Source organism: Protopterus annectens, chromosome 3.part1 (genome assembly GCF_019279795.1).
Source record: "Protopterus annectens isolate FY-2018-M chromosome 3.part1, PAN1.0, whole genome shotgun sequence".
In the NCBI taxonomy this organism is placed as follows: domain Eukaryota; kingdom Metazoa; phylum Chordata; order Ceratodontiformes; family Protopteridae; genus Protopterus; species Protopterus annectens.
In genome coordinates this window covers 14447093-14466041 of record NC_056732.1, presented here as the reverse complement: position 1 = coordinate 14466041, position 18949 = coordinate 14447093, and positions in this window count along the sequence as shown.

The window sequence follows — 18949 nt, the reverse complement described above, 5'->3', positions numbered from 1 at the left end:
GTTATGGTGATAATTTTGTCTTCAGGACATTGCCTAAAAGACGCACTATAGGGGTGGCAAGAGCCTTGGCCAGTATCTGGAATCCCTGGGGTGACAGGTGCAGACCATCTCTGGTGAAGCATCGAGGTTTGTCGATCATGTCATCCCAGGCAGATAGACACTGGATCCCCTTAGAATGACACCAGAAACTTAGCCAATTGTTGAAGTCAATCATTTTCTGCTTGTACTGTGGAATCATTCTGGGTGACGGTGAGCTAGGGTCATACCTGCCTGGGCTCCAAGATCCGAGAGCTCCTCTATATCTCTTTTCATGTAGTCCAGGGAGGTATGTCTCAGGTCATTCACACCAACATGGATAACGACATAGTCATATTTGTACCTGTTGTGGAGTGACCTAAGGGCGTGCGTTATGTGGTAGATCCTGGCACCTGACAGGCAACTGACCGTAACTTTCTCCTTATTCACCCTAGTGAGTGGGACATCAGTGTGCCTTACTATTGAGTCACCTATGACTAGTGTAGTGGGTAAGTTGTTTTGCCTTCTGGGTTTGGTTGAGTGGCACACTGTTTATGTGAGTTATGTAACTCATCTTTGCTGCTGGGATGTGCTGGTCGTTTGCGTTTCTGCCGCAGAGGTCTCTGTGTTTGGGCATATTTTATTGAGAGCCTCCGCAAAAGTAGGTGTGTGTTTTGTGTTGCTATATGAGGGTTGTGGTGGTGTATGTTCTGGAGAGCTATGTGTTGAATGTGGTGTGGTGCAGGTGCTAATCTTCTCCTCTTGACTGGCTAATTCAGTCTTGACTGGAGAGTGCTTGGCTTCCAATTTGGCTATATATGTGCATCTCTCACAAGTCATAGTGTTGGTAGGTAAGAGGAGAGGGTTGTCTGTGTACATGAGGCAGTTGCTACATTGCCTCAGGATGTCCAAGTTCACCAGGTTGACAGGAGAAAGCACAGGGAACTGACCTATAGACATGCCTGGATATGAGCTCAATTTATTAAGTACTGAAGCCTTTCCCAGGAAAAATGTTACTCAAAGTGTCTGAGTCTGTACACAGCACTGCCAAACACTTGAGGGGAAATTAATATGTAGACCCTGAAAATTTAAAGATGACGTATTTAGGCAGATATTCTAATGTAAGGAAGAAATCAAGCAGTACTTACTGAAAATAAAGAATTAGCTTGTCAAGAATGATAAAAAGAGGGGAGTCGCATGAATGGCTACTGCCTGGCTACTACTAATGCTGGTCTCAGCACAGCTTCACTCTGTTGGGATACATTACTCCTTAGCTTCTTCTCTCACCAGAAGCAAAATGTTAGCACCAATCGCAAGAAGAGAAGCAGGCCAAGGCCTGTTTGGTGATCCACAGATTTGCTCCAGATGATGCAAGGTTCTGCAGGCTTGTAGCCTTTTTCTGGTAGATGCCTCAAATAGCAACCAGATCAATCAGGTATATTAAGCACAGACACTCACTTTCCAACCAGAAAGAGTCAGGAATCAATGCACTCTGCTCCTACTCTCGCCTCAATGCACTCTGCTCCTACTCTGACCAGGATCAGAATATAAACACAGACTCCAAGCTGTCACTTATAAAGCAGTTATTAGGCTTTCTGGTGATCAGCAGTCTCCAGGAAATAATGTAACTGCACTCCTTCTCTCACCAGGAGAAAAGAGAACCACTAATCCCAAGATGACCACTGAGAGGCAGAATGTGGGCTCTGCAGTAACTGGTGGTCTTGCAATAGATGCTTAAAGGTAAGATGAAAAAAATGGTTTATCCTAAACACTGCAGTGTGCACTAGAGGAGTTAGATCTGAAACTAGGTAACTTAAGCTTTACCTGTCTAAAAGTTAAGTTTTAGTGGAGAGTCACTATTTTTAAAACAGCAATATAGATTGAAAGGGGGTGGTCACTTTTTTATTCTGATACTATTGGAATACAGTAAGATGGCCAATCAATTTAAATAGTTGAAGGGGAGTGATGTCACAAAATGATAATTGTATGCTTACTCACACCAACCAGTAAAAGCAGAGAGGAAATGCAATATATGGTCAAATTAACAAAGGGGCAGACAACTAAAAAGACAGTGGTGTTTAAGAACACAACAGTAACTGGGTGGGATGGAGGATCTCACTATTTTTATGACTTTTTTAAATGTGACTTCAGTAATTCAGTTTCATTTACTTCCTGCAACATTCTCATTTCCTAAAGCTGGTATGTACTGTATAACATGGCTGGATTAAAGCCCGTAGGATGTCTAACTGCTAATACTAATGTATGTACTGTATAACATGGCTGGATTAAAGCCCGTAGGATGTCTAACTGCTAATACTAATGTATGTACTGTATAACATGGCTGGATTAAAGCCCGTAGGATGTCTAACTGCTAATACTAATGTATGTACTGTATAACATGGCTGGATTAAAGCCCTTAGGATGTCTAACTGCTAATACTAATGTATGTACTGTATAACATGGCTGGATTAAAGCCCGTAGGATGTCTAACTGCTAATACTAATGTATGTACTGTATAACATGGCTGGATTAAAGCCCGTAGGATGTCTAACTGCTAATACTAATGTATGTACTGTATAACATGGCTGGATTAAAGCCCTTAGGATGTATAACTGCTAATACTAATGTATGTACTGTATAACATGGTTGGATTAAAGCCCTTAGGATGTATAACTGCTAATACTAATATATGTACTGTATAACATGGTTGGATTAAAGCCCTTAAGATGTCTAACTGCTAATACTAATGTATGTACTGTATAACATGGCTGGATTAAAGCCCTTAGGATGTCTAACTGCTAATACTAATGTATGTACTGTATAACATGGTTGGATTAAAGCCCGTAGGATGTCTAACTGCTAATACTAATGTATGTACTGTATAACATGGCTGGATTAAAGCCCGTAGGATGTCTAACTGCTAATACTAATGTATGTACTGTATAACATGGCTGGATTAAAGCCCGTAGGATGTCTAACTGCTAATACTAATGTATGTACTGTATAACATGCTTGGATTAAAGCCCTTAGGATGTCTAACTGCTAATACTAATGTATGTACTGTATAACATGGCTGGATTAAAGCCCGTAGGATGTCTAACTGCTAATACTAATGTATGTACTGTATAACATGGTTGGATTAAATCCCTCAGGATATCTAACTGCTAATACTAATGTATGTACTGTATAACATGGCTGGATTAAAGCCCTCAGGATGTCTAACTGCTAATACTAATGTATGTACTGTATAACATGGTTGGGTTAAAGCCCTTAGGATGTCTAACTGCTAATACTAATGTATGTACTGTATAACATGGTTGGATTAAATCCCTCAGGATATCTAACTGCTAATACTAATGTATGTACTGTATAACATGGCTGGATTAAAGCCCTCAGGATGTCTAACTGCTAATACTAATGTATGTACTGTATAACATGGTTGGATTAAAGCCCTTAGGATGTCTAACTCAATCTTACCTTTAAGCATCCCTGTTACTAGCACTTTCTCTAATACCTAAAAGGATCATCTCTACTTGACTCCAAGTAGACTTTTCTCTATCTGTTAAACCTAGCACTTGCTCCTACAGTACTTATTACCTTGATACGGCACTCTTATAGATAGCACCCCAAAAAGGCAAACCCCCATTTCTCGGTCACCCACGTTCCCCGGAATCTCTTTTAAAGTTTTTTTGTCTAGTCCTTCTAGCATGTCGAGGGATCAGTTGCTAGTGTCCTCTCCTGCTCAGCTGGTGAACCTGGGAATATTGAGGCAATGTTACAATTGCCTCATGTACACAGACAACCCTCTCCTCCTCCCACAAAACACAAATACATGCGAGAGATGCAACTATACGGCCAAACTGGAGGCTGAGCTCTCTCAACATAGGACTGGCAAGACCAGTCAGGAGGAGAAGGTTACCACACACACTATAGACCCAGTCTCACATAGTACCATCACAACCTCAAATCATACACATAAACACACAAAGACATACTCGGAGGCTCTGATCAAAAATCTACCAAAACAGCAGAGGCCACCAAAGCAGACAAACAAACAACCATCACCTCAGAACACAACACCTGCAACACATAGACCTCACAGTCAGAGTGTCAAACAGTCACAGCCCTTAAGGCCAAACACAATGCCAGACACACTAGTCATTGGTGACTCCATAGTCAGACACACTGACGTCCCGCTCACCAGACTGAGTAAGGAGAAGGTCACAGTAAGCTGCCTGTCGGGCGCTAGAATCCGCCACATAACGCAAGCACTCAGGTCTCTCAACAGCAGGTACAAATACGACTCAGTCATTGTCCACGCTGGTGTAAACGACCTGAGACGTACCTCCTTGGACTACATGAAAAGAGACATTGAGGAGCTCTCTGATTATGTAGCCCAGGCAGGTATGACCCTGACCTTGAGCAGTATCCTACCTTCACCAAGAATGATGCCACACTACAGAGATAAGATGATCAGCTTTAACAATTGGCTTAAACTCTGGTGTCATTCAAAGGGGATCCAATGTCTGTCTGCCTGGGATGACATGCTGGACAAGCCACGCTGCTTAAGGGACGGCTTGCACCTGTCACCCTGGGATTCCGGATATTGGCAAAGGCTCTTGCCACCCCATAGTGCCTTTTTAGGCAAGGCTCAAATTCTAAACCTACCACCCTAGAACACAAAAAGGAAAAAACTAAGGGTAATACTGCTCAATGCCAGAAGTCTAAATCTCAAAATGCACGAACTCGAGGCCCTTCTCAGTATGGAGAACATCGATGTCTGTGCAGTGACAGAAACCTGGTTCAAGGCTCCTGAGAGCACCCCAGCACTATCAGGTTTTACCTCTTATCATGCGTTCCGGCCCCAAAATCCGGACAATACCAAGAAAGGAGGGGGGGGTATCCATATTCATCAAGGACACCCACACCTCAAGACTGGTGGCAACGCACGATGCATCGGAGACCATCCAGGTGCAATTAACCATAGGCAAGACTGCTCTGCAAATTGTAGCATGTTACAAGCCACCCTCACAAACTCAGGAACCTCACATGGCCTTTCTGAAAACACTAGAGGGATAAATGTATCACCAAACACCATCATACTAGGTGACTTCAATTACCCTAATATAGACTGGGAACACTACTCAAGCCCAAACACCCTAGCCCAAAAGTTCCTGGAATTCATAAACTCAAATGCCATGGAACAACTAGTCACCATCCCCACAAGAGGAGAAAACATACTTGATCTCATCATCACGAACATGGGAGCACAATGTTCAACACCGAAGTATATCCTCACTGGTGAGATCAGATCACAAACTAATCTCGCTGGAGGTCCTCATCCCACCCCACCTGAAATAAAAAGACCACAGTAAAAACTTCTCGAAAGCCGACTTCACACTTCTAAAGACTAGTGTGGTCTCCTTTAAGGCCCCGAGCATGGAAAACAGTACTCAAGCCGCTGAATCACTTACAAATGCCTTCTACCAGCACCTGCAGGACTGCATGTATAAGGCAATCCCAAGCAAAACAAAGACTCTTTGTACCAAAGGCAAGCGTCCAGTCTGGTGGACGCCAGCCATAAACAAACTCTACAACAAAAGGAGGAAGCTACTACAAGATAGAGCAAAATCCTTAAAAGGTAAGACACCCTTGATCACTATAAGTAAAAAACTAAGAGCTCTCATAAAATCATCCAAAGCAAATTTTGAGAGAAAAATAGCTAAAGACTCAAAAGACAATCATAAGGCCTTCTTTAGCTATGTTAGAAACCTGGGAGGAAACTCCCAGATATGCTCAGAACTAGTTCAAAATGATGTGAAGATTACTGATCCTACAGACATTGCCAACATACTGGCTGACAGGTTCAGTGCAAACTTCTGCCCCTCCCCCCCAAAAGGAAAGATATCTATACCAAGAGATTGCAGCCCCCCAAACATCTCCAACGCCCAAGTGAGAACTGCTCTCTCCAAAGCAAACAACACAGCATCCATGGGACCTGATGGTGTCCCCGGCTGTGTGCTCCACGAACTCAACGAGGAATTAAACCCACAGCTAGGACAGCTGTTTAATCATAGTCTTACCTCTGGATACGTACCCAGGAGTGGCGCACTGCAACTGTGGTCCCACTTCACAAAGGCGGTGCCTCCACCGACCCTGGAAATTACCGGCCCATTAGCTTGACAAGCCTTATCTGCAAAGCCATGGAGAGGATCATAATGGACCTCATAAATAAAGACATAGGAAATTTGCAGACTTTGGATCCATCCCAGTTTGGCTTTGTCAAAGGCAGATCATGCCTTCTAAACTTGGTTGACTTTTTCAAACAGTCACCAAAGCCATTGATGAGGAAAGGCAGTCCATACAGCCTACCTCGATCTGGCGAAGGCCTTCGATACAATACCCCAATCGGGTATCATTGAAAACTCATCAGCTTAAATGTTAACCCATACATCACAAGATGGGTTGCAAACTGGCTGAGTGACAGAACCCACAGGGTCAGAGTTGCTGGCGCCATGTCAGACTCAAAGCCTGTCACAAGTGGTGTACCACAGGGCTCAGTCCTGGGCCCACTCTTGTTTGGCATCTACTTTTCCAAGTACAAGCAAACACAGGAGGGTTATGGCTGACAAAGTTTGCAGATGACTGCAAACTGGGCCATAGTAGAAAACACATCTGACACAGATATCCTTCAGAAGGGTCTCACAGAAATGGATAACTGGTGCCAGAGCCATGGCCTAAAGTTAAATGCCAAAAATGCATAGTCATACCCTTCGGGAAAAACAAGGTTACCCCTAGCTACCAAATAGGTGGCAATCCACTGAGCACAGAAGAAGTTATCAGGGACCTGGGGACCCAGGTTGATAGTAGTCTGTCATTCGACACCCATGTAGCTAAAGTAGTTAGGAAGACCTTCTACATTGCCCACCTTATCATGAAGGGATTCTCATCTAGATCAAGGGAGGTCATAGTCTCCCTATAATCATCACTCATCAGACCAATGATTGAGTACAATGCCCCATTCGAATGTATCTGACCCGACACTTGCAGCAGCTGGAGAGGCCACAAAAGTTCCTCACCAAAAGGATAAAGGGTCTCAAACATCTGTCCTATGCTGCCCGACTGAAAGAACTCCAGCTCTATTCAGTCGCCACCGCTTGCTCAGAGGTGACCTTTGCCTAACATACAAGGCCATGTCAAACCCAGATTTGATGAATATGCTTCACCTCAAAAATCTAGATCCATCAGAGCCACAAGGGCGAGACTTAAACCTCGACACGGCTATTAATAGGACGTGCTGGAGGGATAGATTCATCACCCAAAGACTCCCTATGCTGTGGAATAAAATCCCGGTATATGTGAGGCAGAGCACCTCGCTGGCCTTGTTCAAGAGAAATCTTGACCAATGGATGGGAGATCGCAGATATACCCCAGGGATTACCTCAGTGTCAATGCTCGACAGAGGCACAGCAAAATAATGGGTATAGTTCCCCATACTAAAGGAGTGGCGTAAGCCACAAAACTATGGGCTAGGCTTGTAAATGCCCTCGGGCAGATAGCCTAGTATGAACCTATGAACCTATGAACCTAATACTAATGTATGTACTGTATAACATGGTTGGATTAAAGCCCTTAGGATGTCTAACTGCTAATACTAATGTATGTACTGTATAACATGGCTGGATTAAAGCCCGTAGGATGTCTAACTGCTAATACTAATGTATGTACTGTATAACATGGCTGGATTAAAGCCCTCAGGATACCTAACTGCTAATACTAATGTATGTACTGTATAACATGGTTGGATTAAAGCCCGTAGGATGTCTAACTGCTAATACTAATGTATGTACTGTATAACATGGTTGGATTAAAGCCCGTAGGATGTCTAACTGCTAATACTAATGTATGTACTGTATAACATGCTTGGATTAAAGCCCTTGGGATGTCTAACTGCTAATACTAATGTATGTACTGTATAACATGGTTGGATTAAAGCCCTCAGGATGTCTAACTGCTAATACTAATGTATGTACTGTATAACATGCTTGGATTAAAGCCCTCAGGATGTCTAACTGCTAATACTAATGTATGTACTGTATAACATGGTTGGATTAAAGCCCTCAGGATGTCTAACTGCTAATACTAATGTATGTACTGTATAACATGGCTGGATTAAAGCCCTCAGGATGTCTAACTGCTAATACTAATGTATGTACTGGATAACATGGTTGGATTAAAGCCCGTAGGATGTCTAACTGCTAATACTAATGTATGTACTGTATAACATGGTTGGATTAAAGCCCTTAGGATGTATAACTGCTAATACTAATGTATGTACTGTATAACATGGCTGGATTAAAGCCCTCAGGATGTCTAACTGCTAATACTAATGTATGTACTGTATAACATGGCTGGATTAAAGCCCTTAGGATGTATAACTGCTAATACTAATGTATGTACTGTATAACATTGTTGGATTAAAGCCCTTAGAATGTCTAACTGCTAATACTGATGTATGTACTGTATAACATGGTTGGATTAAAGCCCTTAGGATGTATAACTGCTAATACTAACGTATGTACTGTATAACATGGTTGGATTAAAGCCCTCAGGATGTATAACTGCTAATACTAACGTATGTACTGTATAACATGGTTGGATTAAAGCCCTTAGGATGTCTAACTGCTAATACTAATGTATGTACTGTATAACATGGCTGGATTAAAGCCCTCAGGATGTCTAACTGCTAATATTAATGTATGTACTGTATAACATGGTTGGATTAAAGCCCTTAGGATGTCTAACTGCTAATACTAATGTATGTACTGTATAACATGGTTGGATTAAAGCTGTCAGGATGTCTAACTGCTAATACTAATGTATGTACTGTATAACATGCTTGGATTAAAGCCCTTAGGATGTCTAACTGCTAATACTAATGTATGTACTGTATAACATGGTTGGATTAAAGCCCTCAGGATGTCTAACTGCTAATACTAATGTATGTACTGTATAACATGGTTGGATTAAAGCCCTCAGGATGTCTAACTGCTAATACTAATGTATGTACTGTATAACATGGTTGGATTAAAGCCATTAGGATGTCTAACTGCTAATACTAATGTATGTACTGTATAACATGGCTGGATTAAAGCCCTTATGATGTCTAACTGCTAATACTAATGTATGTACTGTATAACATGGTTGGGTTAAAGCCCTTAGGATGTCTAACTGCTTATACTAATGTATGTACTGTATAACATGCTTGGATTAAAGCCCTTAGGATGTCTAACTGCTAATACTAATGTATGTACTGTATAACATGGTTGGATTAAAGCCCTCAGGATGTCTAACTGCTAATACTAATGTATGTACTGTATAACATGGTTGGATTAAAGCCCTCAGGATGTCTAACTGCTAATACTAATGTCTGTACTGTATAACATGGTTGGATTAAAGCCCTCAGGATGTCTAACTGCTAATACTAATGTATGTACTGTATAACATGGCTGGAGTAAAGCCCTCAGGATGTCTAACTGCTAATACTAATGTATGTACTGTATAACATGGCTGGATTAAAGCCCTCAGGATGTCTAACTGCTAATACTAATGTATGTACTGTATAACATGGTTGGATTAAAGCCCTTAGGACGTCTAACTGCTAATACTAATGTATGTACTGTATAACATGGCTGGATTAAAGCCCTCAGGATGTCTAACTGCTAATACGAATGTATGTACTGTATAACATGGTTGGATTAAAGCCCTTAGGATGTCTAACTGCTAATACTAATGTATGTACTGTATAACATGGTTGTATTAAAGCCCTCAGGATGTCTAACTGCTAATACTAACGTATGTACTGTATAACATGGTTGGATTAAAGCCCTTAGGATGTCTAACTGCTAATACTGATGTATGTACTGTATAACATGGTTGGATTAAAGCCCTCAGGATGTCTAACTGCTAATACTAAAGTATGTACTGTATAACATGGCTGGATTAAAGCCCTTAGGATGTCTAACTGCTAATACTGATGTATGTACTGTATAATATGGTTGGATTAAAGCCCTCAGGATGTCTAACTGCTAATACTAACGTATGTACTGTATAACATGGCTGGATTAAAGCCCTTAGGATGTCTAACTGCTAATACTGATGTATGTACTGTATAACATGGTTGGATTAAAGCCCTAAGGATGTATAACTGCTAATACTAATGTATGTACTGTATAACATGGTTGGATTAAAGCCCGTAGGATGTCTAACTGCTAATACTAATGTATGTACTGTATAACATGGTTGGATTAAAGCCCTCAGGACGTCTAACTGCTAATACTAATGTATGTACTGTATAACATGGCTGGATTAATGTATGTACTGTATAACATGGCTGGATTAAAGCCTTTAGGACGTCTAACTGCTAATACTAATTTATGTACTATATAACATTTTTGGATTAAAGCCCTCAGGACGTCTAACTGCTAATACTAATGTATGTACTGTATAACATGGTTGGATTAAAGCCCTCAGGACATCTAACTGCTAATACTAATGTATGTACTGTATAACATGGTTGGATTAAAGCCCTTAGGATGTCTAACTGCTAATACTAATGTATGTACTGTATAACATGGTTGGATTAAAGCCCGTAGGATGTCTAACTGCTAATACTAACGTGCATGAAATGAGTGTTAGATGCTGTGAAGATAGTTTGCATATTGGACATAAAGCTATCAAAGTGTGATGCAAGGAAAGCTAGTTGTAGTCAAAAATGACGTGTATGGTAAGTAGTTTGATATGTTGTGTCGTAGTGATTTGAAACATGCAGGCATCAGACATTTTCAATCTGATGAACATAAACCATAAATAAAAGAAACAGTAAAAACGGTGTCACATTTATAATTAAGAAGAATCTTTCAAGAATTACAATGAGATATGTTATATTCAGTGAATGCTTAATATCCATTTATTTATGAGGTATGCCCATTTCAAGATTATAATTTATATATATATATATATATATATATATATATATATATATATATATATATATAAAAACCACACCAACACTCCACAAGGTAAATGTTGCGCTGATAAAATAACGAGTACAGCAGCAATATGAACAATAACAGCAGCAACAACCATGCAGTTCTTCCCAAACGAAAACGTCTCAGTTCAAATAAAGCGATGCATATAAAATCCAAATTAATAAGGTTTAATGGGTGCACACAGTAGGTAAGTGCTTTCACAATACAGCTTCTTCAGACCGCTAAAATGTTCAATTAATTAATCAGCCTTTATATACTCTATATTAATTAACTTCTGACATCATAATTACAACTCTCAATTTAAAGTGACCGACCTAGCATTTACCATAGAAAACTCAACATTTACTATAAAAAACTTCATATAAATATCACAACAGAAAATAATGACATTACTATAAAAATATAAATAAGACATTTATATGGACATAAAAATACCATAGAAGCTAAACATTAACTACTATGACAAGACATTTCTTCAGCAACATCCACCTACTGTTTGAAAATAAACCCACTCAGCAATCGTCACGCTAACAACTTATCAAACCAGTAGTTAGCATAGAAACAATATTGATAATATAAAACAAAGTAAAATAAAATGTATACATATTAAGCTAATACTAACTAATAATCAAAAACAAAAACTAATAACCTCAGTAAACATGCATAATAATGCATTGCTAACACATCTAAACTACAATCTCATGTATAATATACATTAATTAAACTTTGTATTTACCTAACTCGCATACTCTTGGTTTTAAGAAACGGTCTGATCGAAGCCCTCTCATTCAGTCCCTTACCTGCATCAGCTCTCAGACGTATGATCCATTTAACTTCCTTCCCTTCAGTGACATTTCTAACATTACCTCCCCTTATATTAGATGAAATAACCTCAACAACCATAAATTCAAAGGTATGTTGATGCCCTGCTAGCATCACATGCTTTGCTAAAGCATTGGTGACTAAGCCTGTTCTAATATTATAGAGGTGCTCCCTGATTCTATTTTTAAAATACCTGTCTGTCTTTCCTACATAAAAGGATCGACAGGCTACACATACAGCAAGATATATCACATGCTGGGTGTTACAATTCGCTGAACACTTAATAATATACTCCATTCATGTATCAGGATGCACAAATTTACCAGTACTATCTATATATGAACAGAAACGACATTCACCACACGGAATAGTACCTGTTGTAACACCAGATCTATCTCTAGCTTGTTGGTAGCATAACATCCTTTTTAAATTACGTTTGTTCTTATACGTAAACTTAGGTTTCCCACCAATAACATTAGCAATCTGTGGGTCAGTCAAAAGCACATTCCAATGTTTGTTAAATATATCATAAATATTCCTATTATCTAAAGTGTAAAACATAGGTATCCTAATCTCAGAGTTCTCTGAAGAATCTCTCAACCTCTCAACATTAAGATAATCAGAAAAATAGGGGTTAGCTCTATCTCTCCTCAAGGTGTCTAGATCACATAGCCCTTCATTCAAATTATACTGACCATACCCTCGCTGCATAAATCTATCCTTAAGATTTAATAGTTCTGAAGAAAAGCCAGTTTCAGTATTACTTAATCTAGAAACATGCATTCCCTGCCCCCTTACCACATTACGAAATACATAATTCGGGTGCATGCTTTGTCTATGTAAAAGTGTATTCTTATGACATTCCTTCCTATATACTCCTTTATTGAAGGAACCATCGCTCAACCTTTCCACAAAAATATCCAAAAACGTAACCTTCACTGTTGAAGAGGACATGATAAATTTCAAATAACTAGTTGCATTATTCATTCCTTCCACAAATCCATTTTACAAGTTCTTACTACCAGTCCAAATAAAAAAGACGTCATCTACAAAACGCCTGTAAAAAGGTACATATCTATGAAATGATTCCATCTGAAACAAGATTTCCCCCTCCCATAGTGCTAAAACATGTTGGAGTAGCTATTGGCACAATGTGTGCCCATAGCCACGCCATCACACTGTAGGAAAAGAGTCTCCTCAAAGAGAAAAATATTACTTTCAAGGATTGTTTCCAAAAATAAACTGACAATATCTATCAACTTATCATCATATATACTATGTTTATGCAAATAACGTCTCACAAAGTCAACCCCTTCCACATTAGGTATAACTGTGAAAAGGGATTGTACATCCAAGGTTACAAATATTAAACCATTATCTAACCGAGAATTACCAGTGAAAACATATAGGTCCTTCAAAAACTGTTTAGTATCTCTCAAGATCTTAGAATTCTCATTAACAAGGGGGCATAAATACTTCTCTACATAAACTGAGAATGGTTCTGTACACCACCCCCTACCAGATGCAATAGGCCTCACAGTGGGATTGTAACCATTCTTATGAATCTTAGGGAGAACTTGTATCGTAGGTACGATAGGGTCACTGACATACAAATACTTAAACAGGTCCTTTGTAATTAAACCACTTCTAACCAAATCATCTAGCATGGCTTTAATACTGCTAACTCTAACCTCATTATGATCAATCAAACTGTAAAATATATCATCATTCAACATTTCCCTCATAGAAAGCTTATATCTACAAGTATCCATCACTACCACGGGGCCACCCTTATCAGCTGGTCTGATAACTATATCAACATCTGATTGTAATTTTTTCAAGGCTTCACGTTCTCTGAAACTCAAATTACTCTTTAGCTTTAGGAACTTGTCAGAACCATTCTCAGTTTATGTAGAGAAGTATTTATGCCCCCTTGTTAATGAGAATTATAAGATCTTGAGAGATACTAAACAGTTTTTGAAGGACCTATATGTTTTCACTGGTGATTCTCGGTTAGATAATGGTTTAATGTTTGTAACCTTGGATGTACAATCCCTTTTCACAGTTATACCTAATGTGGAAGGGGTTGACTTTGTGAGATGTTATTTGCATAAACATAGTACATATGATGGAAAACAATTCCAACGGTGACCAGGTACCTCAGTAATAACCACAGTTCAAATTCCAGCAAGAAAAGAATACCAAGGTAAGGCTCCAGGCTCTCGAAGTAACTTTATTGTAAAAACACAAGCGCTTTCACCATCAAGGCTTCTTCAGGTGTATGAAACAAGATACAAACACACCTATCTTTATACTAATAATCATTAAATCACATGTTCTAATGGTAATCATCTTAAAGAGACAGTGGCAAGGGCCATAGCATGAGCACAAACTATATAAAAACAAATATAAAAAAACTAATACTATATAAAAATGTTTAAAATATGTAAGAGAATATATATACAAGTATGTAACTGTCTAAAAAATTCTACACAACTAAGAAATACATAAATAAATAACTAAATATACCGTAATAGAAACACATAATATTACCTTTGAAGTGGTCTATTCTTTAAAACAGGTTTCAATGGTATACAGTCATTTAAACCATGACCAATATTTGCTCTTAATTTCAGAATCCATTTGGTTTCTAAATTCTCAGTACGGATTCTGATATCCCCTCCCCTTGAAAACTCATTGCATTTACCTAGTACTCTAAATAAAAAAGTATGTTGTACATTAGTCTCTTTGATATGCTTTGCTAGAGCATTGAATATACTGCCCTTTTTTATATGGTAAATGTGTTCCCTGATCCTGTCTCTTAGATATCTATCAGTTTTGCCAACATAAAATGTGTGGAAAATCTGGCAAGTTGCCAGGTAAACTGCATGAGATGAATTGCAGTTGGCACTAGTTTTTAAAGTTTAAACCTCTCCAGTATCTGGATGTTAAAAGACTATCTTTGGATCAATGAACCTGCAGAGCTGACATTTGGCACAAGGTATAGTTCCACTGTTATCTCCAGTTACTGTCATAATTTGATCTCTGGGGTAGCAGAGGTGCCTCCTTATTGATTTCTTATTTTTGAACGTAAACTGTGGACGTTTTCCAATCAAGCTACAAATGTTTTCATCTGAAGATAGAATGTTCCAGTGACTATTTATGATGTTAGTATATTGTCTTATATTTCTAGAATAACTAAAGTGCATCTTTAATTCTGGTGTGATCTTTGTTTTTAGGAATGTAGCACAACAATAGAGCATCCAGATTGAATGCCAGAGAAATCGATTTTGTGGCACAACTGGATAGAACATCCAGGGAATTGACAGAAAGAGGTTATGACTAGAAGCTTGTGGACCAGAGTATCAGCACAGTTAGGAAACTTAGACAGAGTAGAGCTAAACCTTATTTTTCTGAAGAAAGTGTGGATGATGCACTGAATACAAAGATCACACCAGAATTAAAGATGTGCTTTAGTTATTCAAGAAATATAAGACAATATACTAACATCATAAATAGTCATTGGAACATTCTAACTTCAGATGAAAACATTTGTAGCTTGATAGGAAAACGTCCACAGTTTACGTTCAAAAATAAGAAATCAGTAAGGAGGCACCTCTGCTACCCCAGAGATCAAATTATGACAGTAACTGGAGATAACAGTGGAACTATACCTTGTGCCAAATGTCAGCTCTGCAGGTTCATTGATCCAAAGATAGTCTTTTAACATCCAGATACGGGAGAGGTTTAAACTTTAAAAAGTAGTGCCAACTGCAATTCATCTCATGTGGTTTACCTGGCAACTTGCCAGATTTGCCACAAATATTATGTTGGCAAAACTGATAGATATCTAAGAGACAGGATCAGGGAACACATTTACCATATAAAAAAGGGCAATATGTTCAATGCTCTAGCAAAGCATATCAAAGAGACTAATGTACAACATACTTTTTTATTTAGAGTACTAGGTAAATGCAATGAGTTTTCAAGGGGAGGGGATATCAGAATCCGTACTGAGAATTTCAAAACCAAATGGATTCTGAAATTAAGAGCAAATACTGGTCATGGTTTAAATGACTGTATACCATTGCAACCTATTTTAAAGAATAGACCACTTTGAAGGTAATATTGTGTGTTTCTATTATGGTATATTTAGTTATTTATTTATGTATTTCTTAGTTGTGTAGAATTTTTTAGACAATTACATACATGTATATATATTCTCTTACATATTTTAAATATTTTTATATAGTATTAGTTTTTTTATATTGTTTTTTATATAGTTTGTGCTCATGCTATGGCCCTTGCCACTGTCTCTTTAAGATGATTACCATTAGAACATGTGATTTAATAATTATTAGTATAAAGATAGGTGTGTTTGTATCTTGTTTCATACACCTGAAGAAGCCCTGATGGTGAAAGTGCTTGTGTTTTTACAATAAAGTTACTTTGAGAGCCTGGAGCCTTACCTTGGTATTGTTTTCTTGCTGATAGTACATATGATGATAAGTTGATAGATATTATCAGTTTATTTTTGGAAACAATCCTTGAAAGTAATATTTTTCTTTTTGAGGAGACCCCTTTCCTCCGGAGTGATTTAGCGGCTATGGGCACACCTTCTGCCAATAGCTACACCTATGGGAGGAGGAAGTCTTGTTTCAGATGGAATCATTTCATAGATATGTACCTTTTTACAGGCGTTTTATAGATGGCGTCTTTTATTTGGACTGGTAGTAAGAACGTGTTAGATGGATTTGTGGAAGGAATGAATAATGCAACTAGTTATTTGAAATTTATCATGTCCTCTTCAACAGTGAAGGTTACGTTTTTGGATATTTTTGTGGAAAGGTTCCTTCAATAAAGGAGTATATAGGAAGGAATGTCATAAGAATACACTTTTACATAGACAAAGCATGCACCCGAATTATGTATTTCGTAATGTGGTAAGGGGGCAGGGAATGCATGTTTCTAGATTAAGTAATACTGAAACTGGCTTTTCTTCAGAACTATTAAATCTTAAGGATAGATTTATGCAGCGAGGGTATGGTCAGTATAATTTGAATGAAGGGCTATGTGATCTAGACACCTTGAGGAGAGATAGAGCTAAGCCTTATTTTTCTGATTATCTTAATGTTGAGAGGTTCAGAGATTCTTCAGGAACTCTGAGATTAGGATACCTATGTTTTACACTAGATAATAGGAATATTTATGATATATTTAACAAACGTTGGAATGTGCTTTTGACTGACCCACAGATTGCTAATGTTATTGGTGAGAAAACTAAGTTTACGTATAAGAACAAATGTAATTTAAAAAGGATGTTATGTTACCAATAAGCTAGAGATAGATCTGGTGTTACAACAGGTACTATTCCGTGTGGTGAATGTCGTTTCTGTTCATATATAGATAGTGTATAGTACTGGTAAATTTGTGCATCCTGATACATGAATGGAGTATATTTTTAAGTGTTCAGCGAATTGTAACACCCAACATGTGGTATATCTTGCTGTATGTGTAGCCTGTTGATCCTTTTATGTAGGAAAGACAGACAGGTATTTTAAAAATAGAATCAGGGAGCACCTCTATAATATTAGAACAGGCTTAGTCACCAATGCTTTAGCAAAGCATGTGATGCTAGCAGGGCATCAACATACCTTTGAATTTATGGTTGTTGAGGCTATTTCATCTAATATAAGGGGAGGTAACGTTAGAAATGTCACTGAAGAGAAGGAAGTTAAATGGATCATACGTCTGAGAGCTGATGCAGGTAAGAGACTGAATGAGAGGGCTTCGATCAGACCGTTTCTTAAAGCCAAGAGTATGCGAGTTAGGTAAATACAAAGTTTAATTAATGTATATTATACATGAGATTGTAGTTTAGATGTGTTAGCAATGCATTATTATGCATGTTTACTGAGGTTATTAGTTTTTGTTTTTTTATTAGTTAGTATTAAATTAATATGTATACATTCTATTTTACTTTGTTTTATATTATCAATATTGTTTCTATGCTAACTACTGGTTTGATAAACTATTAGTGTGACGATTGCTGAGTGGGTTTATTTTAAAACAGTAGGTGGATGTTGCTGAAGAAATGTCTTGTCATAGTAGTTAATGTTTAGCTTCTGTGGTATTTTTATGTCCATATAAATGTCTTATTTATATTTTTATAGTAATGTCATTATTTTCTGTTGTGATATTTATATGAAGTTTTTTATAGTAAATGTTAGAGTTTTCTATGGTAAATGCTAGGTCGGTCACTTTAAATTGAGAGTTGTAATTATGATGTCAGAAGTAAATTAATATAGAGTATATAAAGGCTGATTAATTAATTGCACATTTTAGTGGTCTGAAGAAGCTGTATTGTGAAAGTGCTTACCTACTGTGTGCACTCATTAAACCTGATTATTTTGGATTTTATATGCATTGCTTTATTTGAAGTGAGACGTTTTCGTTTGGGAAGAACTGCATGCTTGTTGCTGCTGTTATTGTTCATATTGCTGCTGTACTCGATATAAATATATAAATATATATATAAATATGCTCCAGCAACACAGGCAAAAGGGAATAAGTTTCCTGACTTTGATAAGCAGACAGGACATTCATACAACATGTGCTGATAATCATAGGTGACTGGAATGTGAAAACTGGAAACAGACAAGAAAGAAAAATGTTTGGAAAACATGGAAATACAAATTAAGGGGAGAATGTGGAATGTAATTTTGTAAGAAAAACAGCATGTTTGTTTCAAATATTTATTTTATTTTATTTTACATTTGTTGAACAGGATAGTCCGACCTGATACATGTCCATTTTCAGTGGAGGCCCAGGGAGAAAAGCTCCACAAAGATAATAGCAATAGTACAATAATATTCAAAGAGAGCAGAGGATTTAGATACAATATTTCCGAAATTTCTACACAGTAGGAACACACAGGCATATGCTAAAGGTTAACAGAGTGAGAACAAATATGAAATAGATCTTTTCACAAATTTAAAGCACAATAGGAAAACTCTACAGTGTACAGAAAGCATAAACTCAGCAGGCATAACTGTACATTA